At 43.2% G+C, this 20,221-nt stretch overlaps 1 protein-coding gene across 2 annotated transcripts in view; it reads right to left on the bottom strand.

The window, feature by feature from the left end:
* STOX2 (storkhead box 2) overlaps nucleotides 1-20,221 on the bottom strand; it is a 280,620-nt gene that overhangs the window by 217,232 nt on the left and 43,167 nt on the right. The gene's annotated exons all lie outside the window — the stretch shown is intronic.

The raw sequence follows: 20,221 nt of genomic DNA, 5'->3' as shown, positions 1-20,221 counted from the left end.
TTGCGAATCCCATGCAGAATATTTTTTTTAGTTTTTGATGAGATATACTCCCAAAGGCAATTCATGTCTTAGGAATGCAGATCCTGTCAGTTTACTCATTAGAGCCCTGCAGTTGCTGCAGCCGATTGATACTTATAATATCACTCCCATTGGATTCACTGTGCATATGGACACAGACAGATAGCTGTATTTCTTCAGAACAACAACAACATTTAGGAATTTGCCACACATTTTGTTGAAATCCCTGCAATGTACATAGATCACCCAGAGGGGAATGATTTTTTCCTCAACAAAAGTGGAGTTACTCCTTAATGCAGAGAACGCACGTCAGTCCCAGTTCGGGGCGATTTCAGAGACATCTGTGCGGGTTCCTGCACACATGTCTATTAAAATCGCACCCGACGTTGCCAAAAATAGTACAAAAACTATTTTTGGGAAACGATGCTGCGCCGCAAAAGTCGTGTGGCACCGAATTGGATGGTGCCATTGCTGCCAATAGCCGCCGATTGACCTATGCTCGATGTCATTGTTATCAGCTAAAAAGAATAGAGAACACAGAAAGAGTAATGTTGGTCATCAACTTTCTGGTAACCGACCAGAGTACATTCATACAGTTGGTTTACATTTTTCTTGTTCTTTATAATATAAAATATGAATTGCAATTCCAATGCTTCACATAGTCTTTCTTGTATTCCCAAGAATAGCCAGTTTATACAACAAAAATGCAGTCCGGATACGTTCCGATCAGTTTTTGCTTACAGTTCACACCACAAGCAGTTCCAGTGCGTTTTTTATACAATTTTCTAGGTTCTAGTACAGTTCTGTGCAGAAAAAAAAGCAGCACGCTCTACTTTATTTTCTGCACCGGAAACTGACTGCACTGGTGTGAACTAGAGCCATTGGAATACATTGAAAACACTGTGAATACATTTTTAGTGCAGAAAAAAAGCACACAGAACTGCATCTGGTGTGAACTAGCATAGAGACCAGAGTGTCAAATAATGAGTTAGACGATTTGCCCTGAAATATGTGATTGTACCTAAACCATACACCAGGGGGAGCTGTGACCTCATTCTTTGTATAAAGTCTGTTGAAATAAATCATCATGCTGTAAAAAAGTAATAAATACAGAGGCTACTATTTTATGACCTCCTTTTGAAAATACTGGCTGTAAATTCTTTAAAGAAAACATTTTCTGTGGGAGATGGCCATTGCTAACCTCTCATTCTGCAAATGTTAGTTGCCTGGCGGTCACTTCTTGCAATATATAAAAGCAGATGAACGTTTACAGATCGCAAGTTCAACTGAGCTTAGTATTTCATGATAAAGGAATGTGGAGATCGCAAAATATTACCACTTAGGCCTCATTCACACAGTGCGTATATAATTATATGCCCGTAAAGGGCCGTGTTAACCTGCATGCATCCCTGTGCAGACAATCCCATTGCTATCAATTGGGACACCAATGTAACGTGGGAGTGCACGACTCCAAATGCATCCTGGAGAAGGGATCAGGTTTTATGGGCTCAAATAAAATAAAATAAAATAAAAAATCCTGAAAAACCAACAGAAAAAAAAAAAAAAAAAGAATGAAAATGCTCAATTCATTCCCATTCATGTCTGTGGGGCCAAAAAACACCAACTTGTTCCTCAAAAGTGGCTCAGGCGTTCATATTTCACCACGGAAAAACGCGGGATTTTACATGTTAAGAGTTTTGCTACTTCAAGCTACAAAAAGCTGCAGTAGGAACAGGGCCTTCGTGCTGGGACATGTCATTTGGGTGGTTATATTGAAAAGATGCATTATACATTTACCTAGCTAGAATTATACTGGAACTATGCTGTATGTTTATATCAACACTGTGAATAGTACTATTACACCATCTTGCCTTCCTCTTGAATAAAACATTTATCAAAAAGAAAAACTTTTTTGTAGAAAGTGTTACAATATGACAAGGTCCTACGGTAGTAAAGTCACGCTCTATGGAAATTTTAAATACAAGTTAGACCCCTTTCACACTGAGGAGTTTTTCAGGCGTTACAGCGCTAAAAATAGCGCTGCTATACCGCCTGAAAAACTCCTGCCCAGCCTTCTCAATGTGAAGGCCCGAGGGCTTTCACACTGAGGCGATGCGCTGGCAGGAGAGAAAAAAATCTCATGCCAGCAGCATCTTTGGAGCAGTGAGAGGAGCAGTGTGTATACCGCTCCTCTCACCGCTCCTTCCCATTTAAAACAATGGGAAACCGCAGTAATACCGCCCGCAATGCGCCCCTGCAGAGGCGCATTGCGGGCGGTATTAACCCTTTATCGGCCGCTAGCAGGGATTAATACCGCACCGCTAGCGGCTGAATCCCGCAGCAATTACGACGGTATATCGATGGCTATTTTTAGCGGCGCTGTACCGCCACCGCTGCTCCCGCCCCAGTGTGAAAGGGGCCTTAGAGGAGGAGTTCTGCTGGAAGCTTAACCACTTAACCCCCGGGCCATATTGCTGGTCAAAGACCAGAGCACTTTTTGCGTTTCGGCACTGCGTCCCTTTAACTGACAATTGCGCGGTCGTGCGACGTGGTTCCCAAACAAAATTGGCATGTTTTTTTCCCCACAAATAGAGATTTCTTTTGGTGGTATTTGATTACCTCTGCGGTTTTTAGTTTTTGCGCTATAAACAAAAATAGAGCGACAATTTTGAAAAAAATTCATATTTTTTACTTTTTGCTATAATAAATATCCCCCAGTTTCCACAGTTTAGGCCGATACGTATTCTTCTACATATTATTCGTAACAAAAATCGCAATAAGCATTTATTGATTGGTTTGCGCAAAAGTTATAGCGTCTACAAAATAAGGGGTATTTTTATGGCATTTTTATTAATATTTTTTTTTTACTAGTAATGGCGGCGATCAGCGATTTTTATCTGTACTGCGACCTTATGGCGGACACTTTGGACACTTTTGACACATTTTTGGGACCATTGGCATTTTTACAGCGATCAGTGCTATAAAAATGCATTGGATTACTATAAAAATGCCACTGGCAGTGAAGGGGTTAACACTAGGGGGCGGGGAAGGGGTTAAGTATGTCCCTGGGTGTGTTCTAACTGTACTTGGACTCACTAGGAGAAATGACTGATCTTCTGTTCATACATTGTATGAACAGAAGATCAGCATATCCCCCCCTGACAGGACCGAGAGCTGGGTGTTTACAGTGGCCTGCGCGAGAGCCGACATATAGCTACGGGCTCTCGCGCAGGGGAGCCGACCTGCCGCCGTAAAATGACGGCGGCTGGTCGGCAAGTAGTTAAAGCGACGCTGTCAGCGCAGGTTACTACTCTCTTCCTTATTTTGCATCCTAAAAATTTCATTCTTTAATCTACCTTAGAGGTCAGCATTTACTTTTGCCAGCCACTTTATTAGGTACACCTGTTCAATTGCTTGGTAACACACATTTCTAATCAGCCAATCACATGGCAGCAACTCAATGCATTTAGGCATCTAGACGTGGAGAAGAGGACTTGCTGAATTTCAAACCGAGCATCAGAATGAGGAAGAAAGGGGATTTAAAGCGGTAGTAAACTCGTAAAAAAAAAAATGATGTAAGCATAATTACAATCTACATGTGTATTGAGAATAAAATGGGCACCAAGAGTAAGCCCAAAAATCGTTCTTACTGTAAAAAGACTATATATTTGTAACGCTGCTGCTCTGTTATACCCGCCACCATATCCACTGTGGTCTTCCGTGTCTGTGTTCCTATTAACTTCCGCCCACATTGAATTTCTCTCCCCGTAATCTCGCGCATGCGCACTAATTGCAGTGTTCAAGCCTCTCCTTAGTTTCCAGTTACTATGGAAACGAACGTTGAGCGAATCAGAGGAAGATCATGTTGCTGGCATCGCGGGATCTCGTGGCAGACGTCGACAATGGGAAATGACGCAGCTCCGGCATAGACACTGCGTTTTTCCGGCAGGGTTTCGGCTTGCCGGAAAGATTGGACAAACGGCGCATTCGCGGGCTACGTCATGAGCCACATATATACATACATCTCGCAAGGAAGGCAGGTAAGGAGACAATCTTCTAATGTAAATGTTTATAAAGCCTGCAAGTGTCCACGTAAAGAAAAGTTATCAGAAAGGGTATACAACCGCTTTAAGTGACTTTGAACGTGGCATGGTTGTTGGTGCCAGATGGCTGGTCTGAGTATTTCAAAAACTGCTGATCTACTGGGATTTTCACACAACCGTCTCTGGGGTTTACAGAGAATGGTTCGAAAAGGAGAAAATATCCAGTGAGTGGCAGTTGTGTCGACAAAAATACCTTGTTGTCAGAAGAGAATTGGCAGACTGGTTCGAGATGATAGAAAGGCAACAGTAACTCAAATAACCACTCGTTACAACCAAGGTATGCAGAATACCATCTCGGAATGTACAACACATCGAACCTTGAAACAGATGGGCTACAGCAGCAGAAGACTACACCGGGTGCCACTCCTGTTAGCTAAGAACAGGAAACTGAGGCAACAATTCACACAGGCTCACCAAAATTGGACAATAGAAGACTGGAAACAAGTTGCCTGGTCTGATTTCAGCTGCGACATTCAGATGGTAAGGTCAGAATCCATCCAATGACTCCATGACTGGAAGGCAGCGGAACTTGACATTTGGTGCATGAATCTGCTTTTATTGAACTGTCAATGGTCCAATTAAAGTGGTTGTACACCCTGTACAACCACTTTTACCTACAGGTAAGCCTAGATTAAAGCCTACCTGTAGGTGCAAGAAATATCTCCTAAACCTCCTTGGTTTAGGAGATATTTACAAAAGAGACAGGCGCTGATGTCTATGGCACAGGCGCGCTTTAGAAACCTTTAGAAACAGTGATTGTGCCAATTCTAAAGGAAATCGTGCCAGGACTGGCAACTCCCGCGCGCATCAGCGCTGTTCCAGCCAATCACCGCACCGGAGCCACGATACCCAAAAGGAAGAGGATGAAAGATGGACGCTTCGTGGAACAGGGGACATCGGTGACATCGCCGTTTCAGGTAAGTGACACGTAATGGGCTGCTATGCGATGCATAGCCCATTATGCTTTACCTTTGCAAGGAAAAGTAGCCTTTGTAAAGGACCAATTCCTACATTTATAGGCGAGAAAAAATTATGTCTACCCTACCATACAACCCCCCACCAAAATCTTTGTCTACGTCAATGTCTGCTGGGCCAACTTTCCTGCATTGTGCCCCTGCTGCCAGGGCTGGACTGGGACAGAAATTTGGCTCTGGACTTCATCCAGACTGGCCCACTTTGACAGGTCTCTCCCATGGCGGCCGTCAACTCCTGCCCCCCCCCCCCCCCCCCCGGCCACCCATGCCCCCTCTCCCCCTTCACTAGCCACTAGTCGTTCTACTTTATTAGAGTAGAAGGGCTGGTAGGCAGTACCAGTGGGGAAGCTGGACATTATTTCACCCGGGGCAAAGAATCAGTTGGGTGCCCCCCCCCCCCCCCATGGGACAAGATTAGGCAGAAGTGAGAAAATCCCAGGCCATAGCTGTCGAGCCAGCTGTCTGTCCCCTCCCCCCATGATCCTGTGCCGCCCCCCCTGCTCCTCTGTTCCCCCCAGGTGAGCGCTGCGGGGAGGGAGAGACAGAGGAGCGGAGGGGGGCGGCAGTCCGCTGTCACTGAAGCCGGCCCACTGAGCCATCGGCCCACCGGGAAACACCCTGTAGTCCCAATGGCCAGTCCTTCCCTGCCTGCTGCACTATCAGGGTGGTCAGCTACAAGTAGCAGTAAGGGACAGCCGGCCTCCTAATAATGTCATATAAGAAGATGGGGGTGCGGGACCCTCAGTGCAGAGACAGAGTGACAGCAGCTTACATCAGACAGCTAGCGGACAATGTAAGAGGATGAAAAAAAGGAGAATATATAAACGCCCCATCAAGTGATCCCAGGTCGTCAAAACGTAATCCTGTTACCGGGAAACCCGTCTACGCAGAATTTTGTTGTATCCCGCTGGATGTCTATTAGATTTCACTGCCTTTGAAGATTATAAGATTGGCTTCAGGTCACTAGAGCCCAGACCTCTCCGCTGATCTTATCACAAAACATCCAGTTATACTGGTTTGGTGTCAAGTGAAAGGAATATGAGGAACCCGTCACCTAAAAACAGAGTTAAAAAAAATATCTGCTTAAAAAAATAAATGGATGTCTGCGATGTTTTTTTAAGTAAAACATTTATTTTTTATTATTGTTATGAAGTCAGGCTGCATGAAAGTGTTTTTTTTTTTTTTGGTAGTACTGCAGTCCTATGCCAAAGTCTAACCATGGCGATCTAGCCCACTGCTCTCTGTGAAGGAGCAGCAGTACATTGCGCCAGCAGTCCCAACCAGAACTCCTCTTAGGTTCCCTCAGCTCTTGATCAAAGCAGTGGGCTGGCACTTGGACGAAGTTATACAAAAATGCACTGATGGCGAATGAGAAATTTGGAGGAGTGGGCATTCCTAGACAGACTGCATATGCATGCCATCCGACCTAGGTAACATCCAAGCGTGATGCCTGGGGAGGAAAGGATACAGAATGCTAGACATCTTCAAGCCGAAAAATGACTTGCTGCAGCTTCTAATGCACACAGTGAAAATCTCACAATGTGCAGTGAAATCAAGATTCATTTTAGCACAGGAGAGGGGACTGTACAATTGGGCAGAAGTACAGTGCATCCGGAAAGTATTCACAGCGCTCAACTTTTTACACATTTTTTATGTTACAGACTTATTCCACAATGAATTATTCATTATGTTCCACAAAATTCTACAAACCATACCCTCTAATGACAATGTGAAATAAGTTGGTTTGAAATCTTTGCAAATTTATTAAAAATAATAAAAAAAAAAAAATCACATAAATATTCACAAATGCGTATAGTTTAGTTATTCTGCGCTCACCTTTAACTATATAATCAGTACCATAAAAATGTAAAAAAAAAAGGGATAATGAAATATAAAATTATTTAAATATGGGCGTGTGTATATATATTCTGCCATCTCTAAGAATTAAATACTCAATTCATAAACTTATATATACACACAAAAAGAGATTGCGCAAAACCCCCCAAAAAAACACATTAATACATAATTGTGCAAACATAAAAAAATATCAAGTGAATAAGATAATCAAAATAGATTAATTAATTGTGTTTAACCACTTGCTTACTGGGCACATATACCCCCCTCCTGCCCAGGTAAAATTTCAGCTTCCGTCACTGCGTCGCTTTAACTGACAATTGCGCAGTCGTGCGACGTGGCTCCCAAACAAAATTGACGTCCTTTGTTCCCCGCAAATAGAGCTTTCTTTTGGTGGTATTTGATTACCTCTGCGATTTTTATTTTTTGCGCTATAAACAAAAAAAAGCGACAAATTTGGAAAAAAAAAATCAATATTTTTTTACTTGTTGCTATAATAAATAGCCCAATTTAAAAAAAAAAAAAAAACATTTTTCTTTCTCAGTCTAGGCCGATACGCATTCTTCTACATATTTTTTGGTAAAAAGATTATTATTATTTTTTTTATTATTATATTAATTTTTTTACTAGCAATGGCGGCGATCTGCGATTTTTATTGGAACTGCGACATTATGGCGGACAGATCGGACACTTTTTGGCACCATTCACATTTATACTGTGATCAGTGCTAAATATGCAATAATTACTGTATAAATGTGAAGGGGCTAAATGTGTACCCTGCATAGTGTTTCTAACTGTGGGGGAAGGGGACTGACTGGGGGAGGTGACCGATCTGTGTCCCTATGTACAAGGGACACAGCATCGGTCTCCTCTGTCCCTGACAGGACGTGGATCTGTGTGTTTACACACACAGATCCACGTCCTTGTCCGTGTAACTGCCGATCGCAGGTGCCTGGCGGACATCGCGGCCCACCAGACACGCACATCGGCATCTCAGTGATGCAGCGGGCACGCCCGCGCCGCTGCCGCCGCTCGCGTGCCCCCAGTGGCTGGAGGCCGTATATAGACGGCCTCCCGGCAATTGGGATCCACAATGCGGCCGTAGAAAGTCGTACAGCCGGCAGCAAGTGGTCAAGTAAAGTCCCAAACATAAAAAACAAAAAAAGGGATAAGCTTTAGGCAAAAAAACACAAATGTATTTGTTATAAAAAGGTCCCAACTGGAGTAGAGCTGGATTTAAAACCAGGTAAAACTAATGCCGTGTACACACAATCGTTTAGATTGACTTTTTTCATCGGAAAAAAAGATTGTGTGTGGGCCCCATCAGACTTTTTTCCAACAGTGTAAAAAATAGAGCATGTTTTTAATTTTTCCGATGGAAAAAAAAAACGATAGGAAATTCCAATCGTCTGTGTGGAACTCCATCGGAGAAAAATCCACGCATGCTCAGAATCAAGTTGACGCATGCTCGGAAGCATTGAAATACTTTTTTCTCGGCTCGTCATAGTGTTTTACATCACTGCGTTTGGATGGTCAGAATTGAGTCTGATGGTGACGGGTCAGATGTTTAAAATCCAGACGAGAAAGTAGGCAAAAAAGCTTACCAAATATGATGGACCCCAAGTTATAGGGGTCGGACTCGCCTGGTATCAATAATGATCAGCTGTAGACTTCCACCCGGTCTACTCCTAAACCGAATAGCCAGTCACCCCCGTCAAAGTTAGCAAGATGGATTAAACACATTCCAATTGCTCTGCTCGATACTCCTCCAGCAGATTTTTAGGATATTTTTCAAAAACAAAGAAGAGGAACTTTATAATGCGATAAATCATTGGTATTTTTATTCCAAAAATTCCAAAATTCCAAAATGTCTTCTCATGCACAACGAAGGAAGAAACATACAAACACACAGCTACAAGCCATCAAGCTGGTGCGTGGTGACGTCACAAGATTCTCTCCAACCGACACGTTTCCCTGTTAAAAGCATCGACTAGGAACACAATTAATTAATTAATCTATTTTTATTATCTTATTCACTTGAGATATAGTTTGTGTTTGCACTCAATTTAACACGTTATTTATTAACCGCCGCACGACGATATACGTCGGCAAAATGGCACGGCTGGGCGCAAGGACGTACATGTACGTCCCTATTAAGATCCCAGCCGTGGGTTGCGAGTGCGCCACTGGCGGCGCACTCGTGACCCAGTCCTCTTCTCTGTGACCGTCCCCGCGGGAACAGCGGACCTGATCGCCGCCGGTGTCCCGCGATGGGGTCACAGAGAGGAAGAACGGGGAGAGGTAAGTATAAACAAACCTCTCCCCGTGCTTCCCAGTGAGCCTGTCACTGATCGTCTGTTCCCTGTCACAGGGAACGAATATCAGTGACATCACATGCCCAGCCACGCCCCCCCCACAATAAGAATCACTCCCTTAGGGCACACTTAACCCCTACAGCGCCCCTCCTGGTTAACCCCTTCACTGCCAGTGTCATTTTTACAGTAAACAGTGCATTTTTATAGCACTGTTCGCTGTAAAAATGACAATGGTCCCAAAATAGTGTCAAAAGTGTCCGCCATAATGTCGCAATCACGATAAAAAAAAAAATACGCTGATCGCCGCCATTACTAGAAAAAAAATGTATTAATAAAAATGCAATAAAACTATCCCCTATTATTTGGTAGACGCTATAAATTTTGCGCAAACCAATCAAATGCTTATTGCGATTTTTTTTTACCAAAAATATGTAGAAGAATACGTATCGACCTAAACTGAGGAAAACATTTTTTTATTATATCGTTTTTGGGGATATTTATTATAGCAAAAGTAAAAAATATTGCATTTTTTTTAAAATTGTCGCTCTGTTTTTGTTTATAGCGCAAAAAATAAAAACCGCAGAGGTGATCAAATACCACCAAAAGAAAGCTCTATTTGTGGAAAAAAAAGGACACAAATTTTGTTTGGGAGCCACGTCCCACGACCGCGCAATTGTTAGTTAAAGCGACGCAGTGACGAATCGCAAAAAGTGGCCTGGTCCTTTAGCTGCATAATGGTCCGGGACTTAAGTGGTTAATCAATTTTTTTATTATCTTATTCACTTGATATTTTTCTATGTTTGGACAATTATTAAAGTGTTTTTTGGGGGTTTTGCGCAAACTTTTTGTTTATATAAATATTCACAGCCTTTGCCATGACACTCAAAATTGAGCTCCTGTTTCCACTGATTATCCTTGAGACGTTTCTACAACTTGATTGGAGTCCGCCTGTGGGAAATTCAGTTGATTTGACATGATTTGGAAAGGCACACACCTGTCTACCTGTCTATATCCACTTAAAGACCACAGGTGTTTTTCAGATTTGGTGTTTGCAAGACTAAAACATTTTTTTCTGCTAGAAAATTACTTAAAACCCCCAAACATTATATATTTTTTTTTTCTAACACCCTAGAGAATAAAATGGCGGTCATCGCAATACTTTTTGTCACACCGTATTTGCGCAGCAGTCTTACAAGCGCACTTTTTTTGGAAAAAATTTACTTTTTTGAATTAAAAAATAAGACAACAATAAATTTGGCCCAATTTTTTTATATATTGTGAAAGATAATGTTACGCCGAGTAAAATGATACCCAACATGTCACGCTTTAAAATTGCGCCCGCTCGTGGCATGGCGTCAAACTTTTACCCTTAAAAATCTAGATAGGCGACGTTTAAAAAATTCTATAAGTTGCATTTTTTGAGCTACAGAGTAGCTCTAGGGCTATAATTATTGCTCTCGCTCTAACGATCGCGGCGATACCTCACTTGTGTGATTTGAACACCGTTTTCATATGCGGGCGCTACTTGCGTATGCGTTCGCTTCTGCGCGCGAGCTCGTCAGGACGGGGCGCTTTAAAAAATTTTTTTTTTTGTTTTCTTATTTAATTTTATTGATTTTATTATTTTTTACACTAAAATATAAAAAAAAAAAAAAATGATCACTTTTATTCCTATTACAAGGAATGTAAACATCCCTTGTAATAGAAAAAAGCATGACAGGTCCTCTTAAATATGAGATCTGGGGTCAAAAAGACCTCAGATCTCATATTTAGGCTTAAATGCAAAAAAAAAAAAAAAAAAGGAAAATTTGTCATTTAAAAAAATGACAGAAAAAAAATTGTCTCTTTAAGAGGCTGGGCGGGACTGACGTTTTGACGTCACTTCCGCCCAGCAGAGCTATGAGGACGGGTGGGGGCCATCTTGCCCTCACTCAAGTCCTCACACACAAGGCGGCAGCATCGGATCTCCTCCGCCGCTACCGACGGCTCCGGTAAGCGGCGGAGGGCGCGGAAAAGCGGCGGGAGGGGGGGGGGCGTTACATTTGGCATGTAATTTTTTTGGGGGGGGAGTGGGGGCTTCAGGAGAAGGGGACTTCCTGTCCCACTTCCTCCTTCCGCGAGGGGCTGGAAAGGCAATTAGCTTAATCGCCATTTCACAGCCCCTCCCTGTAGGCGAGCTCCTGTCCAATCGGACAGCGCCGCTCGCGCATGCGCAGTGCCGCTCGCGCATGCGCAGTGGGTGCCCGGGCGTGAAGCCGAAAGCTGTCACTGCCGGGTGCCCACACTGAGAATGAAGACGCCGGCCGGCGAGGGGGGGCGAGGAGCGGAGCCCCGGCCGGCACGTCGCTGGAGCCGTGGAGCAGGTAAGTGTCTGTTTATTAAAAGCCAGAAGCTACACTTTTTGCAGCTGCTGACTTTTAATAAACTTAAAAAATGGGTGGAAAACCCCTTTAAGACACAGATCTGGGGAAGGGTACAGAAAAACCTCTGCAGCATTGAAGGTCCCAATGAGCACAGTGGCCGCCATCATCCATAAATGGAAGAAGTTTGGAACCACTAGAGCAGGCTGCCACCCCAACTTAGCGATTGGAGGAGAAGGGCCTTAGTCAGGGAGGTGATGAAGAACACGATGGTCACCCTTACAGAGCTCCAGAATTTCTCTGTGGAGAGAGGAGAACCTTCCAGAAGATTCCACCAATCAGGCCTGTATGGTATTGTGGCCAGATGAAAGCCACCCTTCAGTAAAAAGCACATGACAACCCGCATGGAGTTTGCCAAAAGACACCTGAAGGACTCTCAAACCATGAGAAACAAAATTCTCTGGTCTGATGAAACAAAGATTGAACTCTTTGGCCTGAATGGCAAGCGTCATATCTAGAGGGGATGTTTTTCAGCGGCAGGTACTGGGAGACTAGTCAGGATCGAGGCCAAGATGAATGCAGATAATGTACAGAGACATCTTTGATAAAAACCTGCTCTGGGCCACAGACTGGGGTGAAGGGTCATCTCCCAACAGGCCAACGACCTTAAGCACACAGCCAAGATAACAAAAGAGTGGCTACGGGACAACTCTGAATGTCCTTAAAGTGGAGTTCCGCCGAATTTTTTTTTAATAAAAGTCACATAGCTACAAATACACTTACCTGTCTAGGGCGCCCATGATGTCAGCACAAGCCGATCTCTCCCTCGGCTCTTGGGTGCTGCGGCCGCCATCTTCGGTAAGGGAAACAGGAAGTGAAGCCTTGAGGCTGTAATTGGTGCCAATGGTGTTTCAACAAAGAATAGAGCAACTGCTGTGAATACTTGTGTACACAGGATTTTTCCATTTATTTCTATTAAATTTGCAAAGTCTGTAGAAACTGTAGAAAAAGAAGCTGAATCCAAAAGCCTCTCCACCTTGTGCATGCACCGCCACCACACGCAATATGGAATCTTACCAAAGAACCTGGACCCTTTATTATGAAGGGTCAAACAGGCTTGATGTAAAAAAAATTGCAGGGTCATCAGCTAGAGATGTGTCCTCAAATTAAGAACATTCACTGGATATTCAAACCAGGCTACAAATAGAAGAATAGCACTCACATTGCCAACATCCGTAAATAATGTGGTAAAGAAAAAGAAAAAAAATAGGGGTATGAACCCTAAATCGGACTTTCAGCAGCACAGTAAACAATAGAGATGTATAAAAAAAATATATAAATGTTTAATAGAAAAAGAAAAACACATATATAACATAGGATACAAGGACAATACAAAAATTAGAAATCATACATATGAGTACATATAAATGATGAGAGCCTGAATGCGTCAACGCGTTTCACCTTGAGGGCTTCTTCAGGCCGCAAATTCAGGAAAACAGTAATTGTAGAGGCAAGAAAGGGATCTCACTCTTACAAATTAGTGCCCTCCCCTGGGGATTACCTTGAACCTGTCCAGTCTAATAATAGTCACTAGTTGGGAGATTCGGATTGTATATCCCTCTTGAGCTATGGATCCCAGCCTATTGATATTTTGAATGGTCACTTTGACGTCCTATATTTGGGCTTGTCGGCTGAAAAGGAAGACATTCTTCTTATATCCATTTTCTCCATTTGTGACTTTTGTAGTCATATACACCGGCTATTTGGAAATTACAGTTGGTTTCCCCGTTTTAGCTTCGCCCAGCATTGCACCTTCTTTGCATGGCTCGTTTTCTCCTCTATTGGATGTCTGGTTTGGCCACATACTACCCAAGAAACTAATTTGTAAGAGTGAGATCCCTTTCTTGCCTCTACAATTACTGTTTTATGACACAAAAAATGACGTTTTGAAGCATGCTCGAATTTTTTTTTTTACGTTTTTCAGAAGACATAAAACGACGTTTTCCCCACACACGCTCATTTTAACCACTTACCCCCCGGACCATATTGCTGGTCAAAGACCAGAGCACTTTGTGCGACGTGGCTCCCAAACAAAATTGGCGTCCTTTTTTTCCCACAAATAGAGCTTTCTTTTGGTAGTATTTGATCACCTCTGCGGTTTTTATTTTTTGCGCTATAAACAAAAATAGAGCGACAATTTTGAAAAAAATTCAATATTTTTTACTTTTTGCTATAATAAATATCCCCAAAAAAGATATAATAAAAAAATGTTTTCCTCAGTTTAGGTCGATACGTATTCTTCTACATATTTTTGGTAAAAAAATTTGCAATAAGCAATTATTGATTGGTTTGCAAAAAATTTATAGCGTCTTCCAAATAATAGGGGATAGTTTTATTGCATTTTTATTAGTATTTTTTTTTTTCTAGTATTGGCGGCGATCAGCGATTTTTTTTTTTTTTATCGTGATTGCGACATTATGGCGGACACTTTTGACACTATTTTGGGACCATTCTAATTTTTACAGCAAACGGTGCTATAAAAATGCACTGGTTACTGTAAAAATGACACTGGCAGTGAAGGGGTTAACCAGAAGGGGCGCTGTAGGGGTTAAGTGTGCCCTAAGGGAGTGATTCTTATTGTGGGGGGGGCGTGGCTGGGCATGTGATGTTACTGATATTCGTTCCCTGTGACAGGGAACAGACGATCAGTGACAGGCTCACTAGGAAGCAAGGGGAGAGGTTTGTTTATACTTACCTCTCCCCGTTCTTCCTCTCTGTGACCCCATCACGGGACACCGGCGGCGATCGGGTCCCCTGTTCCCGCAGGGACGGTCACGGAGAAGAGGACTGGGTCACGAGTGCGCCGCCGGCGGCGCACTCGCGACCCACGGCTGGGATCTTAATAGGGACGTACATGTACGTCCTTGCGCCCAGCCGTGCCATTTTGCTGACGTATATCGTCGTGCGGCGGTTAATAAATAACGTGTTAAATTGACTGCAAACACAATAAACTATATCTCAAGTGAATAAGATAATCAAAATAGATTAATTAATTTAATTCTTTTTACCCAAAAATATATAAAAAATTATATTTTTTCCTCAGTTTAGGCCGATACGTATTCTTCTACGTATTTTTCGTAAAAAAAAAATCGCAATAAGCGTTTGATTGGTTTGCGCAAAAGTTATAACGTTTACAAAATAGGGGGTATTTTTATGTCATTTTTATTAATATATTTTTTTTACTAGTAATGGCGGCGACCAGCGATTTTTTTTTCGGTACTGCGACATTATGGCGGACACTTCGGACACATTTTTGGGACCAGTGCCATTTTTATAGCGATCAGTGCTATAAAAATGCATTGGATTACTATAAAAATGCCACTGGCAGTGAAGGGGTTAACACTAGGGGGCGGGGAAGGAGTTAAGTATGTTCCCTGGGTGTGTTCTTACTGTGGGGGGGGGGGGGGGCCTCACTAGGGGAAACACTGATCTTCTGTTCATACATTGTATGAACAGAAGATCAGCATTTCCCCCGCTGACAGGACCGAGAGCTGGGTGTTTACACACACAGCTCCCGGTCCCCGCTCTGTAACGAGCAATCGCGGGTGCCCGGCGGCGATCGCGCCCGCCGGGCACACGCACGGGAGCGAGCGGGGGGCGCGCCCCTAGTGGCCGCTCTAAGAGCCGACGTAGTATGACGTGCTCTCGCCCAGGAGAGCCGACCTGCCGCCGTAGAATGACGGCGGCTGGTCGGCAAGTAGTTAAATGACGTTTTTAAAAACTTCGTTTTTTTTCATCACAAAAAACGACCGTCTGTCTGCGGCATTACCACAGATTCTCAATTGGATCTAGGTCTGGACTTTGACCGAGCCATTCTAACACATTAATATGCTTTGATCTAAACCAATAAATTGTAGCTCTGGCTGTATGTTCAGGTCCTGCTGGAAGGTAAACCTCCACACCAGTCTCAAGTCTTTTGCAGACTCTAAAGCCTTGTACTGTACACGCGGCAGGTTTTCCCACCGGGAAAAACTGCAAACCTTTGCCCGGCGTTTTTTGTCAGTTTTCCTATGGGGGAAAACTGTGATGGAGCATACACACGGCCGGGATTCCCGATTCCATCGCAGTTTTCCTGTCGGGAAAACCGGCCGTGTGTAGGGGGAAAGACTGACCGAGCAGGTTCTCGGCTTTCCCCTCGGGATTTCCGACGTGAACTTTTCCCAACAGAAATCCTGCACGTGTGTACAGGGAATAACAGGTTTTCCTCTAAGATTGCCCTGTATCTGGCTCCATCCCACTTCCCATCAACTCTGACCAGCTTCCCTGTCCCTGCTGAAGAAAAGTATCCCCACAACATGATGCTGCCACCACAATGTTTTACGGCGGGGATGGTGAGTTCAGTGTGATATGCAGTGTTAGTTTTCCACCACACATAGGGCCAGATTCACGCAAGAGGGCGCATCTTTTGGCCGGTGTAGCGCATCCCATTTGTGCTACGCCGACGTAACATAGTGAGGCAAGGCCAGTATTCACAAAGCACTTGCTCCGTAAGTTACGTCGGCGTAGCGAAAATGGGCCGGCGTAAGCCCGTCTAATTCAAAGTAGGCTGGTAGTGGGCGTGTTACATTTAAATTAACCGTGACCCCATGTAAATGAAGGGCCGTTGGTATGGCGCATGCGCGCGCATGCTCAGAATCACGTCGCAAATACTCCCTAAGATACGTCGGCTCAATGCTTTCGACGTGAACGTAACCTACGCCCAGGTCCAATTCACGTACGGCTTACGCAAACAACGTAAAATACGACGGCTGTTCCGTCGTCCATACCTTGAATGGGCTGCACCACCTATTGAGGTGTTTTATCTTTACGCCGGCGTATGCCTTACCTAAACGGCGTAGCTTACTGCGACGGGCGTACGTACGTTCGTGAATCGGCGTATCTTGCTCATTTACATATGCGACGCGTAAATCAACGTAAGTGCCCCTAGCGGCCAGGGTAAATATGCACCCAATATACGACGACGTAGGAGACTTACGTCGGTCGTATCTTGGCAACATTCAGGTGTATCTCATTTTAAGAATGAGCGCATAGATACGACGGCGCACATTTGGACTTACGGCGGCGTATCTACTGATACGTCGGTGTAAGTCTCTGTGAATCTGGCCCATAGTGTTTTGCTTTTAGGCCAAAACTTTAATTTTGGCCTCATATGACTAGGGCACCCTCTTCCACATGTTTGCCGTATCCCCCACATGGCTTCTTGCAAACTGCAAACAGGACTTCTTATGGCTTTTTTTCAACAATGTCTTTCTTCTTGCCACTCTTCCATAAAGGCCAAATTTGTGGAGTGCACGACCAATAGTTGTCCTGTGGACAGATTCTCCCACCTAAGCTGTGGATCTCTGCAGCTCCTCCAGAGTTACCATGGGCCTCTTGGCTGCTTCTCTGATTAATGCTCTCCTTGCCCGGCCTGTCAGTTTAGGTGGACAGTCATGTCTTGGTAGGTTTGTAGTTGTGCCATACTCTTTACATTTATGGATGATGGATTGAACAGTGCTCCATGAGATGTTCAAAGTTTGGGATTTTTTTTATAACCCAACCCCGTTTTAAACGTCTCCACTTATATCCCTGACCTGTCTGGTGTGTTCCTTGGCCTTCATGATGCTGTTTGTTTTCTAAGGTTCTCTAACAACCTCTGAGGGCTTTACAGAACAATTGTATTTATTGTATTACAACTTGTGTAATACAATGTTAAATTACACACAGGTGGACTTGTAGTTGACTTCTGAAGGCAATTGGTTCCAACTAGATTTTAGTTTGGGGTAACAGAGTAACTTTTCAGATATTTATTTGTAAAGTATATTTAAAACATTTATCAATTACCTTCCACTTTACAATTATGTGCCACGTTGTTTTGGTCTATCACATAAAATCCCAATAAAATACATTTACATTTTTTGGTTGTAAAATTACAAAAATGTGGAAAATTTCAAGGGGGTATGAATATTTTTTTATAGGCACTATATAAACAGAAAATGGGGCAACGTAACATTTATTTGGCAGCTATTGGAATGTTCTCTGTGGAGGATTCAGGCTGAGCACCAAATCCTCTTACCAGGGCATGTGTGCAGAGACTCAGAATAAAATATAAAAAAAATAAAAAATGTTTTAAGTCAGTTCATATGGTCAATAAATGAATGCTATATATATATAATGTCACTGGTGCAAAATACAATGTATATGTGTCCCTTATTACACAATTCTCAGGCTGCACTAAAAATGGAAACTCTGTGTCACGGGTAGGCAACCAGTAGCCCTCCAGCTGTTGTGGAACTACATTTCCCATGAGGCATTGCAAGGAAGGCAGTTACAATTACTCCCAGAGGCATGATGGAGGGACCCAGGTTGCCTACCCCTGCTCTATGTGATATAAAAATGCAAAAATAAGCCGCACCCACCTTAAGGCTCAGTTCACACTATCACTGCATCCGGCACAGCAGGGGTCCGGTGCGTGCTGGTTCAGCGTTTTAGGTTCGATTTCAGTCCGAATTTTGGGTTGAAAAACACCAAAAAAAGCACACGTTTTTCCAGCAATTCGCACTGGACCTGCTGCAGGGATATGTGAACTGGTTCCATAGAGAGCCAGTCACATTCTCCTGTTATGCAAATTGGATGCAGGGACAATTGCATTCAAATCGCATAGGTGCCTCATACCTTTAAATATTATCAAAACGGTCCACTATGTGGTAAGTGATTACCATGTATCCATAAATATTAATTCAGTTCTTCAATTGTATTTTACTAAAATTGCAAACCGTCCTTAAAATACAATTTGCAAAAGGAGTCTAGACAAAATGTAAGAGTGGGGTCTTTGTTCACAGTTCCGCAAACTCTGTACCCAGGGTGCAAATTATTCTCTGGACAAAAACATGTCAAATATATAATAGCACGCACCAACGGCTTGTTAGAGGCTTAATGTCATAAATAATAGTCTCTGCAGGTCTACTCAATAATTACAGTTGTCTTTGGCTGGGTTTCCAAGGTATACAGGATGTGAAGGCCTATAATACGGCTCGCAGTCACAGCACACTGGGAGTCATGTAAAACAAAACCGGCGAAGCCACAAAATGCTGAACAAAAACAATAAACATGACATACCTGAAAGAAGCCAAATAAGCCGGAGTGCTCATCAAGTGATTAATAATCTCACATCAAAAATAATATGCCTGGCTCCGCTTAGAGCCTTTCCACTTGGTATGGACCTCCTTCATTCCTGTGTGAAATCAAGCATGATACCCAGAAGAATCACATTCCGCTGAGCAACATGATACCAGGGGATCTCATGAATGGCATATAGATTTACAAGGGAGGTCTAACATCAAGCATCAGCTCATTGAAGACAATATTTTAATGGCAAAAGGTATGCAGCCTTTGTAATATTCACTATGGAACCCCAAAAACCTTTGACTGAACAGGGAAACCATTTTCAGTTGCGTAGCCAACATCTTGTTTACTTTGAGATACTGTAGATTTAGAATTTGAAAAAACCACAGTGGAACCATGGATTACAAACATAATCCACTTCAGGAGAAGGCTTGTAATCCAAAGCACTTGCCTATCAAAGCGAGTTTGCCCATAGAAGTCAATGGAAACAAAGATAACTTGTTCCGCATTGACTTCTATTGCATGTAATACCACATGTGGCCAGAGGTGGGGAAGGGGGTGCCAGAGAGCCTCAAAAATAATCAGGGACAGCTTGGCTGAACTCAGAAACCCTTGTAAAAGGCTCGGGAACGGAGTGTTTCCAAGTGATTTCCAATTGGCTCCAAACCGTTGTAAGGCCCCGTACACACGTCTGAGGAACTCGACGGGCAAAACTCATTGTTTTGCTTGTCGAGTTCTGTGTGAAGCCGCCGAGGATCTCGGCGAGCCAACTTTCCTCATTGAACAACGAGGAAATAGAGAACATGTTCTCTATTTGGCTCGAGGAGGAACTCGTCGGCTTCCTCGGCCGAAAGTGTACACACGCCGGGTTTCTCGGCAGAATTCAGCTCCGATCGAGTTTCTGGCTGAATTCTGCCGAGAAACTCGGTCGTGTGTACGGGGCCTGAGTGTCACCAGCGCACCTGCACCTCTGGCCAAATGCGGTACTGCACACCCCATTGGCTTAAATCCTGCTCGTGTTGCAAGACAACGCTCGCACACTCGGGACAACTAAAAAAGTGAGTCTGTCGACTTGTATTTAAACCACTTCATGAGTTCAAGTTATATAGTAGCTTCCTATGTTCAATTAAATAAAGAACTTGTATCCAATAAAATGTTTATTAAATATCCATTACCAAAATCTAATTTTAACATTGTTTTTTTCCAGTGTTTTATCGTGTTGGGAGGTCAGAAATACAGTTTTGCTCATAAGTTTACATACCCTGGCAGAATTTATGATTTGTTGGCCATTTTTAGAGAATATGAATGATAACACAAAAACTTTTTTTTTTTTAAAAACGCTCCAAAAACGCCCCTCTCCATTGAAATGAATGAAAGCTCTATAAAAACGTCTTACCCTTTCACACTGAGGCACTGCAAAAACATCCTAAAAC

Source organism: Rana temporaria, chromosome 1 (genome assembly GCF_905171775.1).
Source record: "Rana temporaria chromosome 1, aRanTem1.1, whole genome shotgun sequence".
NCBI classification, from domain to species: Eukaryota; Metazoa; Chordata; class Amphibia; order Anura; family Ranidae; genus Rana; species Rana temporaria.
The sequence above is the reverse complement of the archived record's forward strand: the minus strand, read 5'-3'. Positions and strand labels throughout refer to the sequence as shown.